Source organism: Arachis ipaensis, chromosome B07 (genome assembly GCF_000816755.2).
Source record: "Arachis ipaensis cultivar K30076 chromosome B07, Araip1.1, whole genome shotgun sequence".
NCBI classification, from domain to species: domain Eukaryota; kingdom Viridiplantae; phylum Streptophyta; class Magnoliopsida; order Fabales; family Fabaceae; genus Arachis; species Arachis ipaensis.
In genome coordinates, this window is record NC_029791.2 from 99687384 (window position 1) to 99707189 (window position 19806).

The window sequence follows — 19806 nt, forward strand, 5'->3', positions numbered from 1 at the left end:
AGAGTAAAGTCAAGGCATGAAGAGCACTCAAAAGCATCAAGTTCAACTAGAAAGAGTGGGTCATGAAAGACATGCAAGTTCATATCAATGCACAAAGAATATAAGAGTTATACAAGATTAAGCATTGATTTAAAAGTTTCATCACCCAACAATATCAAACAAGTCAAAAAGTACCAAGATTAACCAAGAAATTCTCAACAATTGGATAAAAGAATCCAACACCATTATTAAAATAAGAAACTTAGAAAATAAAATAAGAACAAGCTATAAAAACAAAATTAAGATGCAATGAATGAAAATAAACAACTGCAATAAGAGAAAATGGAAGAAAAGAAAAAAATTTTTTTGGCCGGCGCGGACGCGTCATGCACGCTTCCGCGCCGATGCGCAGTTTGGCCAAAGGACGCGTACGCGCCAGGTGCGCGCACGCGTGGGTTGCAGGCACATAATAGGCACAAACTGGGCATAACTCTCTGGAATATGTACCAGGAGGGCAGGTGAAGCTATCGACACACACGCGCACAACGTGCGTGTGCGCGCATTGCGCGATTAGCTTCGACGGCACGTACGCGCCAGGTGCGCGCACCGCGGGTGGTTTGTGCCGCAGGCATGGTGCTGGTGCAGTGTAGGCGCAACTCTCGGGTCAATGTATGGAGGGGTGAGATTTTTGCATCCACGCGTCCGCGTACATGGCGCGTCCGCGTGGATGGTCGAAAATGCTTGAGGTGCGCGTACGCGCCAGGTGCACGCACGCGCGGGTTGGTGCTCTGTTTTTCAAAATTTTTCCAAGTTCTTGCACCAAACCAAGCATTCCAAACTTCCAAACATCTACCCAAAACACCTTAAAACCTTATTTAACATATCAAACTACCAAATAAACTCAACAAACAAAACAAAACATGGAATTAAACTAATTTTATTAATATGTACAAAAGAGATAAAAATGAAAAGAGTTTACCATGGTGGGGTGTCTCCCACCTAGCACTTTTGTTTATTGTCCTTAAGTTGGACTTATGGGGAGCTCCTCTTAAGGTGGCTTGTGCTTGAAGCTATCCTTGAACATCCACCAATGCTTGAATCTCCAATAAGCTTTAGTCTTCAAAGATGATAACTCCAAGCCTTGATGGAGTTCCACACAAACCATGGGCTCCCAAATTTGATTCTCCTTGTGCGATCCGGGATCCCACACTTTGTTTTGACACCCATCTTTAAATTGATCATCGTGATTCCACTTGGGTGGTTTAGCCTTGGAATTCTCAATTAAGCATCCAAACATTCTCCTAGACCCATACAATTTAGCTCCACACCAAACGTTGCCATTCAACTTTGAGCATGCAACCATCATGAACTTAGAGTGATGTTTCCAACCACTACACAACTCTCTCTTACTCTTAACTCCACAAAGAGTTCTAAGTTGACCGTCATTTTTAATCAAACCATATTCAAGTGAGAAAGTGAAGCTTAAGGATAAGAATTTTACCCACTTGAATGTTGTATTGGATGGTGACTTAGGAAGGGATGTCTCCAATGGTCTTGCAAGTTTCACTCCCTTGTGCTCTTCTTTGATTATTTCCACCTCTTCACAAGCTTCTTCAATTTCAACCTCTTCCTCTTGGTAGCTTCCTTCCAATTCAATCTCTTCTTCATTGCTTACCAAGGGCATGGGAGGTGAGGTATCTTCTTCCTTACCCTCTATGTCAAACTCAATTGGAGAGGATTCAATTATACATAATAATTCTTCAATGATTGAATCCATCTCTTGGTCAACCTCTTCAAAGGCTTCAACCACTTCTTCCGGCTCAATTGTCTTAACTTCCTCCTTTTGTTGCACTCCTTGCTTTAACTTCTCTTCTTCACCTTGAAGCTCTAAACTCACTCCCTCACTATGCTCCTTAATTGCCTCTCCACATTCGTCAATGGGAGTGTCTTGGTTGCTTAGGCTTAGTCGGAAGGAGGCCATATTGCTAACAGCTTCCACTAGGATAACCATCTTGGCTCCTAGCTCTTTAAACTTCTTTTCATCCTCCTCTTGTCGCCTTAAGATATGAGATTCAAGATCTCTCAATTCCAACATGGAGGCTTCATCGGAGGGCGGTGGTGGAAGAGAGGGTTCATTGTTTGAGGGGAAGGCATTATAGTTGGAAGTTAGTTCATCTTGGAAAGGGTATAGAGTTGGTGTATATGGAGGTGGTTCTTGAGAGTAGTTGTGTTGGGATTGTGGTGGTTCTATGTATGATTCATATGGTTCATAAGGTGGTTGGTATGGTGGATAAGGATTATGGTCATAATGAGGTGTTTGGTGGTAGGGGACTTGTGAGTAAGGTGGTTCAAAGTCATGTTGAGGGGGTGGTTCATAGGCATATGGTGGTGGTTGTTGACAATCACAATAAGGGTCACCACATCCATTAGATTGATATGCATTAGAATGAGAGTTATACCCATAAGAATCCGGAGGTTGTTGTTGCCAAGAAGGGTGATCAATCCTTTGAGGCTCCTCCCACCTTTTATTGTTCCATCCTTGATGCATATTGTCATTATAGCTTCTATTCCCTACAATATAATCTGAGCCAAACTCATAGCCAAATGGGTGAGAATTCATAGTAACGAACAAAAACAAAAACTAACAAAAATAAGCAACAAAGTTCTAAGACTAACAAAAACTAACAAATAAGCAAAAAGCAAACATATTCACAATATTCACAATAGCCAATAACATAACACCATTGCAACTCCCCGGCAACGGCACCATTTTGATGAGCGGACTCTTGACGGTTTAGAATTTATCTAATGAAGTCTCGTTGTGAAGTATAGTTTCCAAACCAAACAATAGTCCTTTCATACAAAAATTTGGTTGTCACGAATAACAAACCCCAAATGAAAATTAACCGAAGTATTTGGACTTCGGGTCGTCTCACAAGGAATTGCAATGAAGTGGTCAATTATCGGCTATGAAGTGGGGTAAAGGAGTTTTGATTTGATAAGAGGACAATAAAATAAATGACAAGAAAGTAAAATAACAATTAAAGAAAGCAATTAATAAAGAGAGACATTCATGGCAAGGTTGAGATCATAGGCTTTCTATCCTAGTCATGCAATGATTAATTCATCTTATTTAGTCAACTCCAACAACGAAAGAAGGTATCATGTCATCTTCACATAGGGAGAATGTCAAACAAGACTAATTAATTATGTCACAATTATAAACAAGAATTTATCTTATTACGTCATCTCCAACATTGGAAGAAGGTATCATATTATCTTCCATGAGAACAAATCATCAATTAAAAGAACATCAAACATAAAATTGCATTAAAGAAAATTAAGATCCATCAATTGTTCATAAACATAAAAGAGAGTAAAACAAGAAATTAACAAGAGAAAATACAAGATCAAAGACAATAGAACAATAAACCATAAAGAGAATTGAAATCAAAACAAGAATTAAAAGAGAAATTTGAGAGTGATTAACATAACTTTACCCTAATTTCTACCCTAAATCTAGAGAGAGGAGAGAGCCTCTCTCTAGAATTCTAACCTAAAACATGATAAAAACTAAACTATGACTACTTGGTTCATTCCCCCTCCAATCCTTGGGTTCGATAACATCAGAAATGAGTTGGATTGGGCCCAAAATGAGCTGCAAAATCGCTGGGGGCGATTTCATTAAAGTGGACCCACGGCAGAATCGGCGCGCACGCGTACATGGCGCGTGCGCGCCCCTAAGCACGAAGCAAAATATAGCAAAATTTATATCATTTTGAAGCCCTGGATGTTAGCTTTCCAACACAATTGGAACCGCCTGATTTAGACCTCTGTAGCTCAAGTTATGGTGGATTGAGTGCCAGAAGGTCGGGCTTGACAACTTTACGATTCCTTCATTTGTTCATGAGTTCTCCCAATTTGTATGCTTTTTTTTCATTCCTTCCATCCAATACTTGCCTTATGATCCTAAAATCACTCAACAAACATATCAAGGCATCGAATGGAATTAAAGTGGATTAAAATTGGCTATTTTAAGGCCTAAAAAGCATGTTTTCACATTTAAGCACAAATTAAGGGAGAATTACAAAACCATGCTATTTCATTGAATAAATGTGAGAAAATGTGATAAAATTCCCCAAATTAAGTACAAGATAAACTACAAAATCGGGGTTTATAATGGTACCGGACCTTAAAGTGATGGCATTAATTCCACCTTTGGGGTTAGGCAAAGGTTGAGAAGGTAGTGCACTGGAGCTTGAGGGTTGATTGTTGGGGGTAGAAGGTGGTTCCAGTCGGGAAATGAGAGCTTGTAAAGTGGAGGTATGACCATTGATACTAGAGGTAAGTGTATTCTGAATGTCCTTCTGTCCTTGTGCAATAGAGTGAAGCATCTCATCATTGGTAGAAGAAGGGGGGTAAGTAAGCTGATGGGCCTGCTGTTGGTTATTCTGAGACGCTTGGGATTATCTTTGGTGAGGTGCTCTGTAAGGCTGGTTTTGATTTTGCTGTTAGTAAGGAGGGTTCTGCTGTCTATTGTTGTTATTGTTCCACCTCTGATTCCCACTGTTGTCTTTTCCTCCTCGGTTGTAGTTGTCCCTCCATCCTTGGTTGGAATTGTCTTTCCAGCCTTAGTTGGAATTATCTTGCCAACTTTGATTGTAGCTTTCACCTTGGTTATAATTGCCACCTTGTTGATAGTACCCTTGATTTGGGCGGTCATAGAAATTATGAGTAACTGCCAAGGTGTTGTCTTCTTGTTGGAGCTGCGGGCACTCATTATTGTAATGAGTATAACAGGCACATATTCCGCATACTCTCTTAGGAACCAGCTGTTGGCACTGTTATTGTGGGGGAGGCTGATGTTGTTGTTGATTCAGCTGTAGCTACTTCAGTATGTTGGTCATCTCTCCCAGAGTCTGTGTGAGAGTAGCAGTCTCACTACTAGAGGAAACCTCCGCAATAGCCTTGGGATGGTTGTTCCTGTGCCTGATATTCCGGGTAGACTCAGCTAGATTGGTGATCAGTTGCCACGCTTCTGTCACCGTCTTGTACTTCTTCAGAGAACCATTACTTGCAGCATCTAATGTAGTCTTATCCTGAGGCTTCATGCCTTGTGTAAAGTAGCTGATCAACACCAACTGGTCAATCTTGTGGTGGGGGCATGAGTCTAGGAGATTCTTGAAACGTTCCCAATATTCATAAAGGGTCTCTGACTCGCCTTGAATGATGCAGGAAATTTCTTTCCTCAGTCTATCTGTAACTTTAGCTGGAAAGTATTTTTCTAGGAATTCCCTTCTGAGCAGATCCCAATTGGTAACGACTGCTTCAGGTTGAGTGTAGAACCACTCTCTTGCCTTTTCTTTAAGAGAAAACGGGAAGGCATATAGCCAAATAGTAGTTTTATCTGCACCATGACACCTAGTAGTTGAGCAGGCTGTTTGAAAATCTCTGAGGTGCTTTATGGGCTCCTGAGCAGGTAAGCCATGAAACTTGGGCAGTAAGTTGATTAGCACAGTCTTTAGTTCAAAATCTGTAGCCAGATTTGGGTGACGCGCTTGATACGGTTACAGGGTAAAGTCTGGAGCTCCTGCTTCCTGGAGAGTAATCCTTCTGGGCTCTGCCATGTCACCTGCACGTAAATCAACAGAATCAGTAGAAAAGGAGCTTGTTTCTTCCTCAGATGGTGCTTCAGATTCGCCTTCAGAAGAGACTGGTGAATTGGTAGTAACCACTTCACCACCCTCAGAGGCTAACCGACGCCGAGCTCGCCTAATACGTGAAATAGTTCTTTCAATTACAGGATCAAACGCGGCTAAGCTCGGATCAGGCAGTGAACGCGTCATTCAATGAAAGAAACATACAGCTCATGGTAATAAAATAAAATAAAATATGCAAAAAAATTAAAAATATGTACACCAACCAATAATTTAGCACAAAATTGCAACTCCCCGGCAACGGTGCTAAAAATTGAATGGGCGAAAATTTGCCAATTAAGAATTTTAATATAGAACAGCGTTGCAAGTACAGTTCTTAACCGACGAAAATCCGCTTATCAATTTAAAAAGGGTTGTCACAAATTTAAAATAAAAATACTGGGAGTAGAAATCCCAGATCGTCTCCCAACGAGTTGACAAAAGAGTGCTATTTTATTAGTCAGGAGTTTTCCGAGAAATTTTGAGAGTTGGAGAACAGAAAATTAATAATTTGTAAATTAAAGTGATGAAAAGTAGCAAGAGAATTTATATAATCAAATAAAAAGCCTTGAACGGGGGAAGATTAGTTGGAAGTTCTATCCTTGTTGGATTTTCCCAAGTGTAATAGCAAGAGGTTGTTGTTTTCACTTAGTTAACCCTTACTAAATAAAGGAAAGTCAAGTGATTGAGCTAACTCTTATTCACAAGTCCTAATCCTCTCCTTATGGAAGGATTAGCATTAGTAAATAGAGAGTTAGCCAACAACTTCCAATTGAAATTAACACTTGAGTATTCCAACTCAAGGGTCTCCTTTTAATCAACCCCCAAGTTAAGTTGGGAGCCTACTCCATTGACATGAATACAACGTTCACAGACATATAAAGGGAATAAAAGGATGACATAATAAATTAAAGAAAATAAGAACTGAAAATTAATTAAAGGTAAAAGTAATTCTTTGCATTGATAAATCCCAAAATCATAAACATATGTATCTGAACAGGGTTAAGAGGTAATCAAAAGAGTAACGGAATAAGAAAACAAACTAGAATAATGAAATTTCAACAAAGGTAGTGACTCTTCTCAATATCCAAATCAAAAGCATAAACTATAAAAACTATGAATGTGAAGAAAACCTAGAGGAGAGTGATTTCTCTCTAAGATTTCAATTTAAAACTAAAAACTATGCGAATGAGAATGTGTGTTGAGTCTCTGCTCATCCCTTGGCTCTAGTCTGTGATTTTGGGCCGAAAACTGGGTCCAAACTCAGCCCAAAATTGCCCCCAGTATTTTCTGCAATTTCTGCAGGTGGCGCACGTCACGAGTACGCATCAGTCACACGTACGCATCACTCACGCGTACGCGTCAATCACGCGTACGCGCAGCTGGTCATCTTCGCATGTCACGCGTAGGCGTCAGGTACGGGCACGCGTCGCCGTGAGAACGCTGATTCACGCGCACGCGTGAGCCATGCGTGCGCGTCGCTCCTCGCTGGTTATCTCCTTTATTTCTTGTGCTCCTTCCATTTTTTCAAGCTTCCTCTCCATCCTCTAAGTCATTCCTGTTCTATAAAGCCTGAAAACACTTAACACAGATTACGGCATTGAATGGTATAAAGGGAAATTAAAAACATATAATTTAAAGGCTCAGGAAGCAAGTTTTTAATTATAGAACAAAATTGGGAAGGAATTGTAAAATCATGCAATTGTATGAATAAGTGTGCAAAGACTTGATAAAATCACTCAATTGAGCACAAGATAAACCATAAAATAGTGGTTTATTAGAGACCAAAATCCTGAAGTCATTATTTATATTTGAGTGTGACACTCATTAAACCCTAAAACTCAAATAAAATAGTATCTATGGTTTTAATCTCATTTATCCAAATCAAAAGTAATAATGATTTATTTAATTCAATATTTATGAGAATAAATGAGATCACCGTTATATAAGTCATTTAATGTGAAATTACTTAATTTGCGATTATAATTAATGTATGTATTATCCATAAATATATTAAGAAAAAATAATTTACTAACAATCTTCCACTTGGACTATACATATATATTTTCCTAAGATAATCACATCTTATAAATTTTATGCGCACATCTGAATGTTATTTCCTTGATTACTTTAATAATCTGGTCTATCTCATTTATTAGTTATGAAATTACCGTAACTTTTATCACATTAGTATCGTAACGAAACCACGATGATCGCCATACTAAAATACTCAACCACATAGATCAAATTCGGATGAGAAAATTTAGAAATTACATGAAAAAATGATCTCATGCATGCCTATTTCCAACTGGTTTAACTTGAATCAAAAATTTATTTTATTCGGTGATAGACTCAGATGAAACTACAACGGCAATGCCCGGGCTCATAGCGACGGCGAATAAGTGATGAGTCTGTGGAAGAAGAAGAGAAGAACTTAACAGACTCACAATGAGAGAGAGAGAGAGAGAGAGAGAGGGGGGGGAATTTACCTAGAAAAAGGAACTCGGCAGGAGAAAGGTGGCGACGGGCTCAACAACGACGGTAACAGGATAAGCAGCGATGGCGACATAAGCTATGAAGGAAGATGGGAGCTGTGAAGGGTTAGGCGGTGATGGGCTCAGCAACAATGATGACGAGAGCTATGAGATTTTTTGTGAAAAAGCCGAGAAGAAGACGACACTGAGTGAGGATGACTGGGTTTCTCTTGCATGGCTATAGAGTATGGACTGAAGCTGTGAATCACTGAATCTGTGATGTGAGGCAAATCCTAATTCCTAAAAAGTGTTTATATGTATATATCTGGGGCAGGTACACACTAAACCCGACCATGTCCTGTCCTAAGTAAAATCTGCCCCGACTCGGGTCAAGTTATTACCCTCCCCAACCGGGTATGGACGGGTTGGGTACTCACGTATTCGGGTACTCTTGCCAAGTCTAACTACGTATTGATGCTCTATTTATTAAGAGTTTACCGCTAGCCAATAGATTGCTACATACACAAAATGAGATTCTAACTCCTAATAGTTGTTTAAGCAGACGAGTGAGATGATCACTCAATAAATTCAAATTGATTAAGATATCTAAACCGACAATTAAACCTCAATCAACGTTTAGATTGTTTGTCACAAATACAAACCCAATAAAATTAACCAAAGTATTCAAACCTCGAGTCGTCTCTCAAGAAATTGCAGGAAAGTGTAGTTTATTATTGGTTATGGAAAAGTATATTTTTGGGGTTTTTGAAATAAGAAACAAGAAAATATAGATTGCGAGAAAAATAAACTAATAACTAAGAAAGCTCTTAGCAAGGATTGAGAATTAGAAGTCCTATCCTCATTATCATCATCAATTGTGATGGTAAATGTGAATTGCCTTCACTTAGTTAACCTCTAACCAATGGAGGAAGGTGAAGTGCCTACAATCAACTTGAGTTCACAAGTCCTAGTCAACTCATAGTGAGAAACTAGCTTTGGTGAAGTTCAAGCTAACCGGCAATCTTCAATCACCAATCAACAAAAGACTTTTGATAACTCAAGAGTCTCTAAATAATCAATCCAAGTCAAGAACATAAAAATCTAAATTAAAAACCACCCAAGTATTTTATCAAACACTTGGAAGGCACAAAACAAAAGCATGGTAAAATTGCAACAATAGTAAAATCTAACAACTACCAATTGAAAGAATTTAACAATGACAACTGAAGAAAGTAATAACAACATGAACATATAAATTGCATTAATAAAGATCCAAAGTATCAAGAGTGCATAAACATAAGGATAACAAAGTGAAGGAAATAACAAGTAGAATTGAAGAACAAAAGTGCTAGAACAATAAATTGCAAGGAATTGTAAATACAAACAGAAATTAAATCTAAATCTAAGAAGAAATTAGAGTAAAAACCCTAAAACCTCTCTCTCTAGAATTATACATCTAAAACCTAAAGTGTGAATGAATGAGAACTGAATGATCCCCCCTTCCTGCTCCACTTTGTAGCCTCTAATCTGTATTTTCGGGCCTGAAACTGGGTCAAAAGCAGCCCAGAAATCACCCCCAGCGAATTCTGTTAATTGCAGCACGTGACGCTCGTCACGCGTAAGCGTCAGCCATACATACGTGTCGCTGAACAAATTCCAGGTCACGCGTACGCATTGTCCACACATACGCGTCGCTTGCCTGCTGCACTGGTCACGCGTACGCGTCGTCCATGCATGCGCGTCGAGGCCAGCTTCCCAAGACTTTAATTTCTTGTGTTCCTTCCACTTTTGCATGCTTTCTTTTCATCCTCTAAGCCATTCCTGCCCTATAAAACCTGAAAACACTTAACACACATATCATGGCATCGAATGGAAATAAGAGAAGATTAAAATTAGCAATTTTAAGGCCAAAGATGCATGTTTTCAATCATAGCACGAAATTAGGAAGGAAACTTAAAAACATGCAATTTTCATGAATAAGTGTGAGAATAGTTGACATAATCCATTCAATTCAGTATAAAATAAACCATAAAATAGTGGCTCATCAAAAAGGCATGAAATTCAAAATAAACAAAGTTATCCTCAGCAAATTTAGATACCGAGATCAGATTCTTGGTTATATTAGGACAGTGAATCAACTTTAGTAGAGAGAATCATCTTTTAGAAGATAAAGAATACAAAAAGGAGTGTCCAATATTAGATATAGAAATACTTATTCCATTACCAATCTGCACTTGTTCTGGCCCTGTGTATTCAGATGATGCAATCAAGTTAGATTGAGAAGAGTTTACATGATGAGATGCACCTGTATCTGGATACTAAGCTGGGTTAGAGTCAGTAGATGGTACAGCAAGGAATACAGCAGGGTTGTGAAAGGTATTTGTAGGTGGAGGAGGAGTAGATGCAATAGAATTCACTTGTGATGAAGTGGAAGCAGTCGATGAAAGAGAGTTGTAGTTGTTCATTCGAGTGTCTTGATTTTGTGATGGTGGAGGAATCTGTTGGTCAAATCTATGAAAACAATGCCAAGAAATATGTCCAAATCGGCCACAAACTTGACATTGAGATCTTAGTTGTTGATAAAAAGGCCTGTCACCTTTAAAAGGTCGACCTCCACCTCTCCTCCTTCCTCTCATCGGACTGCCTCTCATAGTATTTGGCATAGAAGAAAAAGAACTTTGAGTAAAATTAGCTTGTATAAGAACATTATTTGGCTTTCTGAACTTATTCATCATGTCATCATGAGTCAATACCAGAGTTTGCACTTCACATAGACTATACATTTTAGGTTTCACATTGATTGTGATTAAAAGACTTTGATAGTCTTCATTTAAACACTCAAGAATAGCTTCTATATGTTCCTCTGTCGAAAGAGGGTAATCTAAGGCTGCCAAAGAATCAGCAAGGTTTTTAATTTTTGAGACATAATCTTGATCAGACATACCATTTTCTTGACCAATTTGAGTTGCGCTTTGAGTTGTTTGACCCTATACTTGATGGATTTCTTGAAATATTCTTCAATTTTCCCCAAATTTCATAAGCAAAGATGCACCCAACCATTTTACTCTTGAAATCAAAATCTATAGAGGTGAGAATCCATGAGATGAGATTATAGTTATCCTGCCTCCATTTTTTGAATTGTTAAGATTCAATCCCAGCTTGCTGATTTGCCGTGGAATCAAATTGAGGAGGAATTCGTGTTGGATGGAGATGATCTTCAAGATCTTGTCCTTAAATTGCAAAGAGAGCTTGTTGTTGCCAAGTCTTGTGATTATTCTCACCAAGTTTGTCACTGATTGGGTGTAAGGGTTTCTGATTAAAGAAATTTAGGGGAAAATTGTTGATAATAGAAGAGAAGGGAGGAGTGTTGTTGGAATTGGAATTGGCATAATCTTCATTGGAGGAAGCCATGGATCAAACACCTGAAGCTCGTGATACCATGAAAGGATTCTTGCAACAGTAACTTTGATAGTAGAAAAGTAAAAGGAAGAAAGGGAAATAGAAAACTAAAGAATAGCAATATTGAATTGAGTTCAGAAAAACAATGAGTCACTAAAGAAACCTAAATAGAATTCTACTTCTCTACTTATATAGCACACTTAAACCAAGACTAGTCCTCTACAATTGTCATAACTAATCACCCTGATTCTTGATTATCTTGACTCTTTATAACCAAAGAGTTACACTCCTCGACAGAGACCACTGCACGCCTCGTTCTAGAAGGAAGATTCACTTTGATTTCCTTTTTGTTCGCATTTGTGTTCCATCATATCTATTCTCATCACTAGTTCACCACCTTTCTCCACCACTGCATGCTCATCACCGTTGCCGCGCCTCTGGCTGCCTCCTCTGTGTCATGTGCTCGCGTCTGAGCTCGTCTCTCTCGCCTCAGTGTTTGCTCGAGCTGTGATTTCTACTCGTGTTGTCGCGGCCTTCCCCCTCTTTGCATCTCAACAATAACTACTGTTCTTGTATGGATACCTGGAGGGAGAGCTCCATCTCTGGGAGTCGACGTCGAGTTATTATCTTCGGTGCCGACCTATAAACCTTATGATAATCCGAGCTTTACTCCAAGAGGGTATCCAATCGCATAGAGCTTTGAGCAAGAAACGGGGGGGGAGGGGGAGTGTACCTGCAAAGGCACTCCGAAGCTTAAGTCAGTATTGAGAATTCAATGTATCCTTTTAGGATGGGATATCATACCTTTTATGGGAGGCTATGTGCAAGTCGGTTACACTTTCTGTTTATTGCTTGTATTAAAGAGCAATAATAAGGGTGAGATGTCAAGTTGGACGTTTCATAATTAAAAATAGTCCGTTAAGCTGAATTGTAACGTAAGTGGCCGATTAATGACGTTAATGGCTGATTAATCACTGTAATGCCGAACTATAACGCCAGCTTTCTGAATAATAACGTGAATAATGCCGAGTTATGAATGAGTAAGCCGATTTATGATGTTGGATTTGTAACGGCCGGATCACAGCCCCCAAGCTTGGCCTGGGAATATGTTATGAAGCAGGTTAAGCTTTAAATAATGTATAAGTCGGCTGCTGGATAGTTCGGCGGGTGGTTATGCCTTGTAGCCCCCAGTTCAAGGTGCTTTATTGAACAGTTATTGGGAGTGTAGATGGTCATGATTATGAGAGAGAAATGATTTAATGTACGTGTGTGCGTGTTTCCAATGCAGTTTTATAGTTTTTGATGTAACTGATTTGACTGAAGGTAGTGAAATCAAAATATGTGGGTAAAGTGTGTTTAATTAAAACCCTTTTGGAGTCCTGAGGGGTTTTACTTGGGCTTTCTTTTATCTTTTGTTTATCAAAGGCATTTGGGAGCAAAGAATGAGTAAGAGAGGTATGTGCTAACTCCTTTGTTCTTCCTCCTGTATTTGTTTGTTTTTTCTTTTTCATCTTCTTCTATCTGTTGTTGGTTTTTGATGGGGTTTGAAAGGGAGAAAAAAGAGGAGATTGATTGGTCCTATGACTGGGTTAACGAGGACGTGAAGAATCGTGTTTCTCTATTTTTGGATGAAGATGCTGTGAAGCATATTGATAGTAGTAAGATTGTTAGGGTGCGTGCAGGGGTTCGGTTGGAGTTGCTTCCCTGCTCTTCGGGTGATAGGGTTTTTCACAGAGGGGAGGGTTTTGAGTTTTTCTATATGTATAGTAGTGTTTTGGAAGAGTTCAGGGTGAGACTTCCATTTACTGATTTCGAGTGTCAGGTGTTAAGGCAGCTAAATTGTGCACCTTCCCAACTACATCCTAATGGATGGGCGTTTCATTGAGCTTTTGAGGTTCTTATGGATTTTTTAGAAGAGGAACCAACGGTGGAGTTGTTATTTTCATTATTTCAGGCTAAAGGGTTTGGAAAGGGGGTTGGGTGAATTTGAATAGTTCTCCTCATTTTTGAGTGTTCAAATTGTACAAATCCTCTTTCAAAAATTTCAAGAAAATGTATCTAAAGGTTAAGAATTCTGAGGGGGATTTCCTTTTTATATGGACGAGCATTTTGGGGAGAAGTTTCTGGTCTGGTGGTGTTCGGAGCCACAGAGTATTTTGGGCCCAGAGATTATAAATGCACGGAATGAGTGTATCATAGAATACCTAACCGAGGCTGTTGATCGGAAAGATCTTATTTCGGTGTTTGATTTGCTTCAATGGGAGGATAATAGGGAAGCCGTTATAGAATATTTAGGTGAGGGTTTGGATATTTTTGTTTTTAGTAAGGTCAATTTGTTTTGTAACTGTTTGTTTTTCAGGTGGGAAATATCCGGGAGTGTCTGCGGTGACTTTGAGGTCAAAGGTAAAAAGCAAAAATTTGGACAAAGAAGGTTCCTCGTCTAAGGTTGACAAGGCGGCGAGGGTGGGCGAAGTTAACCAGCCCAAGCCGGGTAGGAGAAAGGTTGTGGTGAAGAAGAGGAAGCATGATTTAGTGGACTTGTCTGATGAGTCCGAGGATTTTCGAGACGAGGTTCCAGCAGGTGAGCCGAACTTATTTTATGAGAATCAGAAGAAGTTGCATAACGTGGCCGAGCAGAGTGATGGGTCATCTTTGTGGGGAAAAGATTTTCCATATATGGCTGTAACGGATGAGGTTTGTCAAGGACCAGCCGATGTTACTTTGGCTGGTGAGGTTGGTGATGTTGTCATCGACCAATATATGTAGGTATGTGTATGATTGACTATTTTATTTTTGGGTTTGGTATGTGTTTTATCTGTCTTTCTGTTTTCGTTGAAGGTTGTTGGTCTCCGGCTTGCGAGTTTGGGGCGCAGTCAAGAGAAGAAACATCATCAAGTGGCAGAGCAGAAGCCAGATTTAAAGTTGGAGGAAAAGTTAGACTTGAAGAGTGCAGAGGTTACAGAATTGGAGAAAAAGGTAGCTGAGCTTGATAAAGAGCTGAAATTGACGAAGAAAAATTATGCGAAAGAGGTGGAGGATGTTAAGAAGAAAGAGGTTGATCTGTCGAATATGACTATTCGTATAAAGGAGATGACTTCTGAGTTAAAAAATTTAGAAAATAGTAAGGAGACAACTATCCTAGATTCTTTTCTTGAGGGGTTCGAGCGAGCTTCACTGCAGGCGAGGTTTTTAGCTCCTAGTGTTGATTTTGATCAGATGGATCCAGGGAAGATTGTCCAGGATGGGTCCATGGTTGATGATGATAGTGCTAAAGAAGGGGGGGATGAAAATGTTTGATAGGAATTTGGTTTGTTTCTGTTTTGTTTTTTGTTTGTAAACTAAGTTTCTCCTATGTTGGGCTTTTGTGCTTATGACTGATATTTTGCTACTGTTTTTTGAAGAAAACATACTTGGATGTTTCTGTTTACATGATAATATAATATTATTACTGTATAATAAGTGGGTTTTTTATCTGGTATGTGGGTTTGGGTTGGAGCCAAATGTTTTAGGTAACAGTTGTTGTAATGGTGAAATCCCATTAATTTGATTGAGAAAAAATAGAAAGGCTGAGTAGACCGAGTTTGGGATGCCGATTCATAGGCATGATAATAACTGTATTGTGTTTTAGTGATCGGCAATGATTGTGAATAAGATCGGCTATCAGAATAGTAGGGTTTGGATTATAATCGGCTATGATAGTATCATAGTGTTCTGATTCTGACTAAGATCAGATATTTGATGGATTAATCGGTAAATTCTGAATGACTGGGTTCCAAGTTAGATCGGTCATTTGTTTGATTGAATGATCGGGTTTAGATCGGATGTTTGTATGATAGAATGATTGGATTCCGATTTAGATCGGGTATGTTTAATGATCGGACTCCGAGTTAGATCGGATATTTGATTGAATGATCGGATTCCGAGTTAGATCGAATATGTTGAATGATCGGATTCCGAGTTAAGTCGGATATTTGTCTGATTGAATTCCCATTTTAAGGTCGGCAATCAGATTCATTGATTGTGTCCGAGTGATCGGGTTCCGTTTTAAGGTCCGCAGTCGGATTGACTGATTGTGTCTGAGTGATCGGATTCCGTTTTAAGGTCGGTAGTCGGAATGACTGATTGTATCCGAGTGATCGGATTTTAATAGATGATCGGAGTTGATAGTATCCGAATGGTCGGAATGATAGTATAGGTCGGCATTATATTTTTATAGATGAAGTGGAACTATGAAATGAAGAAAATAATGATTTGGTAAAATAAGAAATTTATTTATTGAAGAACTCTTGATTTCAAAAGGCCCAGGTAAGCTAGCCTCGTTAAAACCTCTTTAAGCAAAACCCTTGTGGGAAAAATCTTGGTAGTAGGAAAAAGAGTACTGGCCTGTCCCTGGTATTAACTGTAATATAACTTTAAGGAAGATACATTCCAAGTGTTAGGGAGATCTTTACCCTCTAGGGTTTGCAGTCGGTAGGCTCCATTGTCAATTACTTCTGTGACTCGGTAAGGGCCCTCCCAATTAGCTGCTAGTTTGCCATGTGATGATGGTTTCCTAGCTTGTTCTGTTTTCTTGAGCACAAGGTCATTTACACGGAAGGACCTTGGGTGAGTTCTTTGGTTATATCTTCGGGCAATGTGCTGTTGCATGGCTAAATGTTTGACTGCTGTAGATGATCTGAGTTATTCAATGAGGTCAAGCTCGGATTGCTGGGCTATGTCTTATGTAGTTTGGTCGGCCAATGCAGTTCGTAGTGAGGTGACAAATAGATTTTTGCCTGTATAGAAATTATCAAGTGATCAATTGTAGCATAGTCTAAACCGACGCAAAATCCTTCATCAAACAAATCTACAATCTATATCCGAGAGTACTAGTCTCCCGAGTCGTTCTCCCTTGGAATTGCCAAAGTGTGCATCTTATTGATTTAGTAAGCTTTGTTGGAATTCTTTGCGTTGAGACGTCTTGTAATGTGCGCGGAGGCGTGATGTACGCGTACGCGCCCATGAAGATCCTGGCTTAGCCGCTTCTCAAGCCGGCTCTTGGCTTCGGCTCCACGTAGCCCTCTCCGCGCGGGCGCGCCAGGTGCGCGCACGCGCCCATGTGGAAACCTTCAAAGCTTAATCCTCATGCTTCCTTCCTTTGTACCCGTCTTCCTTCTCTCTTTCGGTCCATTCCTACTCTATATCCTGAAACCACTTAACACACAAGTCACGGCATCGAATGGCATCAAGAGAAGATTAGAAATGTATCTATTTTAGTGCAAAACAAGCATGTTTTCATTCATGAGGCAAAACTAGGGAAGGAATGCAAAATCTTGTATTTTCATATGGAAAGTGTGTGGAATCATTGATAAAACCCCTGAAATCATCATAAGATAAATCCTCAAATTGGGGTTTGTCAACCTCCCCACACTTAGATTCTAGCATGTCCTCATGCTTAGAGAAATACAAAGAAACACAGAAGACCGAGGGATCGCAAAAGCATAAGACTCATGAAGTGCAACCTACTTATATGCATGCAACTATGACTAGTGTTACTATCCACTTGGTTGGGAACAAATTAGCCTTCTTAGGACATATGCGAGCACATGGGACATGATGGTGGTCAAAGCATAGGACTTGCCACTTTCTAAGCATCAAATGCAATATGTGCAACCTTGCATGAGGAATGCTCGCGAGAACCGGGAATCAAAGGATTGAGCATCGAACCCTCATCGGAAGTGTTTGCACTCTAATCACTTGGTGTTTAGGGTTTATTCTCTCAATTCTCCCCTAATCATGCTTTCCAAGATTTGTTTTTCATCTAACAATCAACAATTATTCAGTGCATGCATACAATTATCATGAGGTCTTTTCCTAGGTTGTAATGGGGTTAGGGTCAAGGTAGGATCATATATGGCTAGTGGGCTTAGGATTTAAATCTTTGATTAACTTAAACTTTCCCACCTAACCTTTATAACGACCTATACAATTAAGTACTATCCTAACTACCCATTCCTCACTTTCCCACATACTCATGCATTTTCTTTTCGTTTCACAATACTTATGCATTGATTCCTCTTGAGCTTCACTTTGGGGCATTTTGTCCCCTTTTTATTATATTTTTTTTATTTTTTTTTTCTTTTTCTATTTTTCTTTTCGTTTCCATATTGTTCCTCTTTTTCTTTTGTTCTTTTGTTTTTCTCATTCATTTTTTTTTCTATATACAAAAGCGTCAATGCATAAGGTTTTACATTTGATCAATTCATGAGTATGTACCCAATTCCCAATATTCTCGATAATAATACAAAATACCCTTTTATTCACCCAATGTCCCAAGGTTCCCACACTTGAATGATACTCACACACACTAGCCTAAGCTAATCAAAGATCCAAATAAGGACTTTTATTGTTTTCCGCTTTAAGGCTTGTAATGTGCTAAATTAAGAACAAAGTGGGTTAATCGTAGGCTCAAATTTGGCTAACAAAGGAAGATAGAAGGTAAGGCCGTTTGGGTGAGTGAGCTAATGGAATGATGGCCTCAATCATATAAATGCATGAATACACCAAATAATGGACATAAAGAGTCAAACAATTCAAAGATCACAATCATAGAAGGAGAATAATGCACACAAGAAGGAAAAATAAGTGGTTATAAGATGTAACCACACCATTAGGCTCAAATCTCACAAGCTTGTGTTCTTAGCTCAAAATCATGTTCCAAAATATAATTCTTCATGCAACTTTGGCATCAAAGCATTTAAAATTTTGCAATGCCATGGTTGTCCCAAAGTGTTGGTTTCCTAAGAGAGAATTTCATTGTTCCAACCAAGCGGACTTATCATGCGAATGGTGCTAACTAAAATCTAATCATGCAACCTATCCTAATTTATTCAGATTTATTCAGATGTTACCTATGGAGATCGGTCGGCCGACCTCCCCACACTTAAAACTTAGCACGGTCCTCCGGGCTAGAGGTTAGGCGCACTCGGCCGAGTGTGCCACATCTCCAATGCCATTGATATCCCCGCTTGAAGTTGCGGTGGAGGTGGAGATATCGGGTTCTTCCATAGGTGGGGTGATTACGCTTAGAAGCCTCTTCACGTGAGCATAGCGGCGTTGATTACGCCTCTCATAGCGGTCTAATTTGTTGTGAAGGTCTTCAAGGCGTTGGGCGGCCGATTTTTGCGATGTAGATGAAGTGGTGGCGTGGCCAGGTGGTGTGGGCAGTGCAATGTCCATGGAGACTTCCGGAGGCTTGAGGCATCTCTTGGTCGGAATGATATCACCCTCGATCGGTATTGAGGTTCGCCTATCTCTAGTCTCCCGGTTGACGCCGGCTTTCGCAACTAATGTCGTCACTAAAGCGGGGAATGGTAGATTTCCCTTGGCATGAATGCGCCCCATGGATTGGCGGATGGCACGCGGAACGTCGACCGGTTTCTCGGTCAAGATGCACCATATCAATAAGGCAAGCTCGGCGGTGATGGATGACCCATGTGTGCTCGGGAGCACATAGTGAGCTAGAATTTGGGCCCATGCCGTAGCTTCTTGAGTGAGGTGGCGGACATCTAAGCCCTTGGGTCTTCGCTTTATGGTCCCCCGAATCCAATATGCGTCGGGTAAAGCAATGACGCGGAGGATCGCGCTCCAATCAAATGCGCGGTCAACGCATGTAGCCAAGACTTCTTGGTAGGCGTCATATGCATCCGTTGACGGTGCAATCCCAAGGACTTCTCGGATGGCTTCCACTATGACCGACACTTGTTTTCGGCGCACAAATATTGATGTGAGATGAGGTGAGTGGAAGTTGGAGTAGAATTCCACCACCCATGAGAGATTGGCCTCCGTTGGTTGCCTCAAGAGGAATCTCCAATGCCTCCGGTCAATATGTGGCATCACAATCGGACTGAGGTGAGCCGGTAAGACTAGGAGGGGTTCCGGGTGGTAATTCCTTTCAATCATTCTGGAGTAAACAAGTTCGCAGTAACGGTTGGGAAACTTGTTTGAATCCTTAGGAGGGTTGTCCTTCTCTAGAACGTCAACGGGACCCTTAGTCTTCTTCAGGAGGGGCTTGGCCGTTAGTTCTTGGCGCGCTTTATTGGAAGCCGGCTTCCTGGGGCCTTTCCCGTTGTCCTTTTTGATGACCATCCTGTAGAAGCAAGAAAGGAAAATATCAAACCCAAAGAAGTGGAGATATATGAGTTCTATGTAATGAAAAGTTATGCCATAGAATATGGGTATCTTAGTTACATGACAGCTGCAACATGTAACTAGGATAA

The 19806-nt window shown here is 40.0% G+C and overlaps 1 long non-coding RNA gene across 1 annotated transcript; it reads right to left on the minus strand.

The window, feature by feature from the left end:
• LOC110264688 lies at window positions 11697-17300 on the minus strand. Its single transcript, XR_002350860.1, has 2 exons — window positions 17050-17300; window positions 11697-11767 (listed from the first exon to the last, which is right to left on the minus strand). It is a non-coding gene; the product is annotated as an uncharacterized LOC110264688 (long non-coding RNA).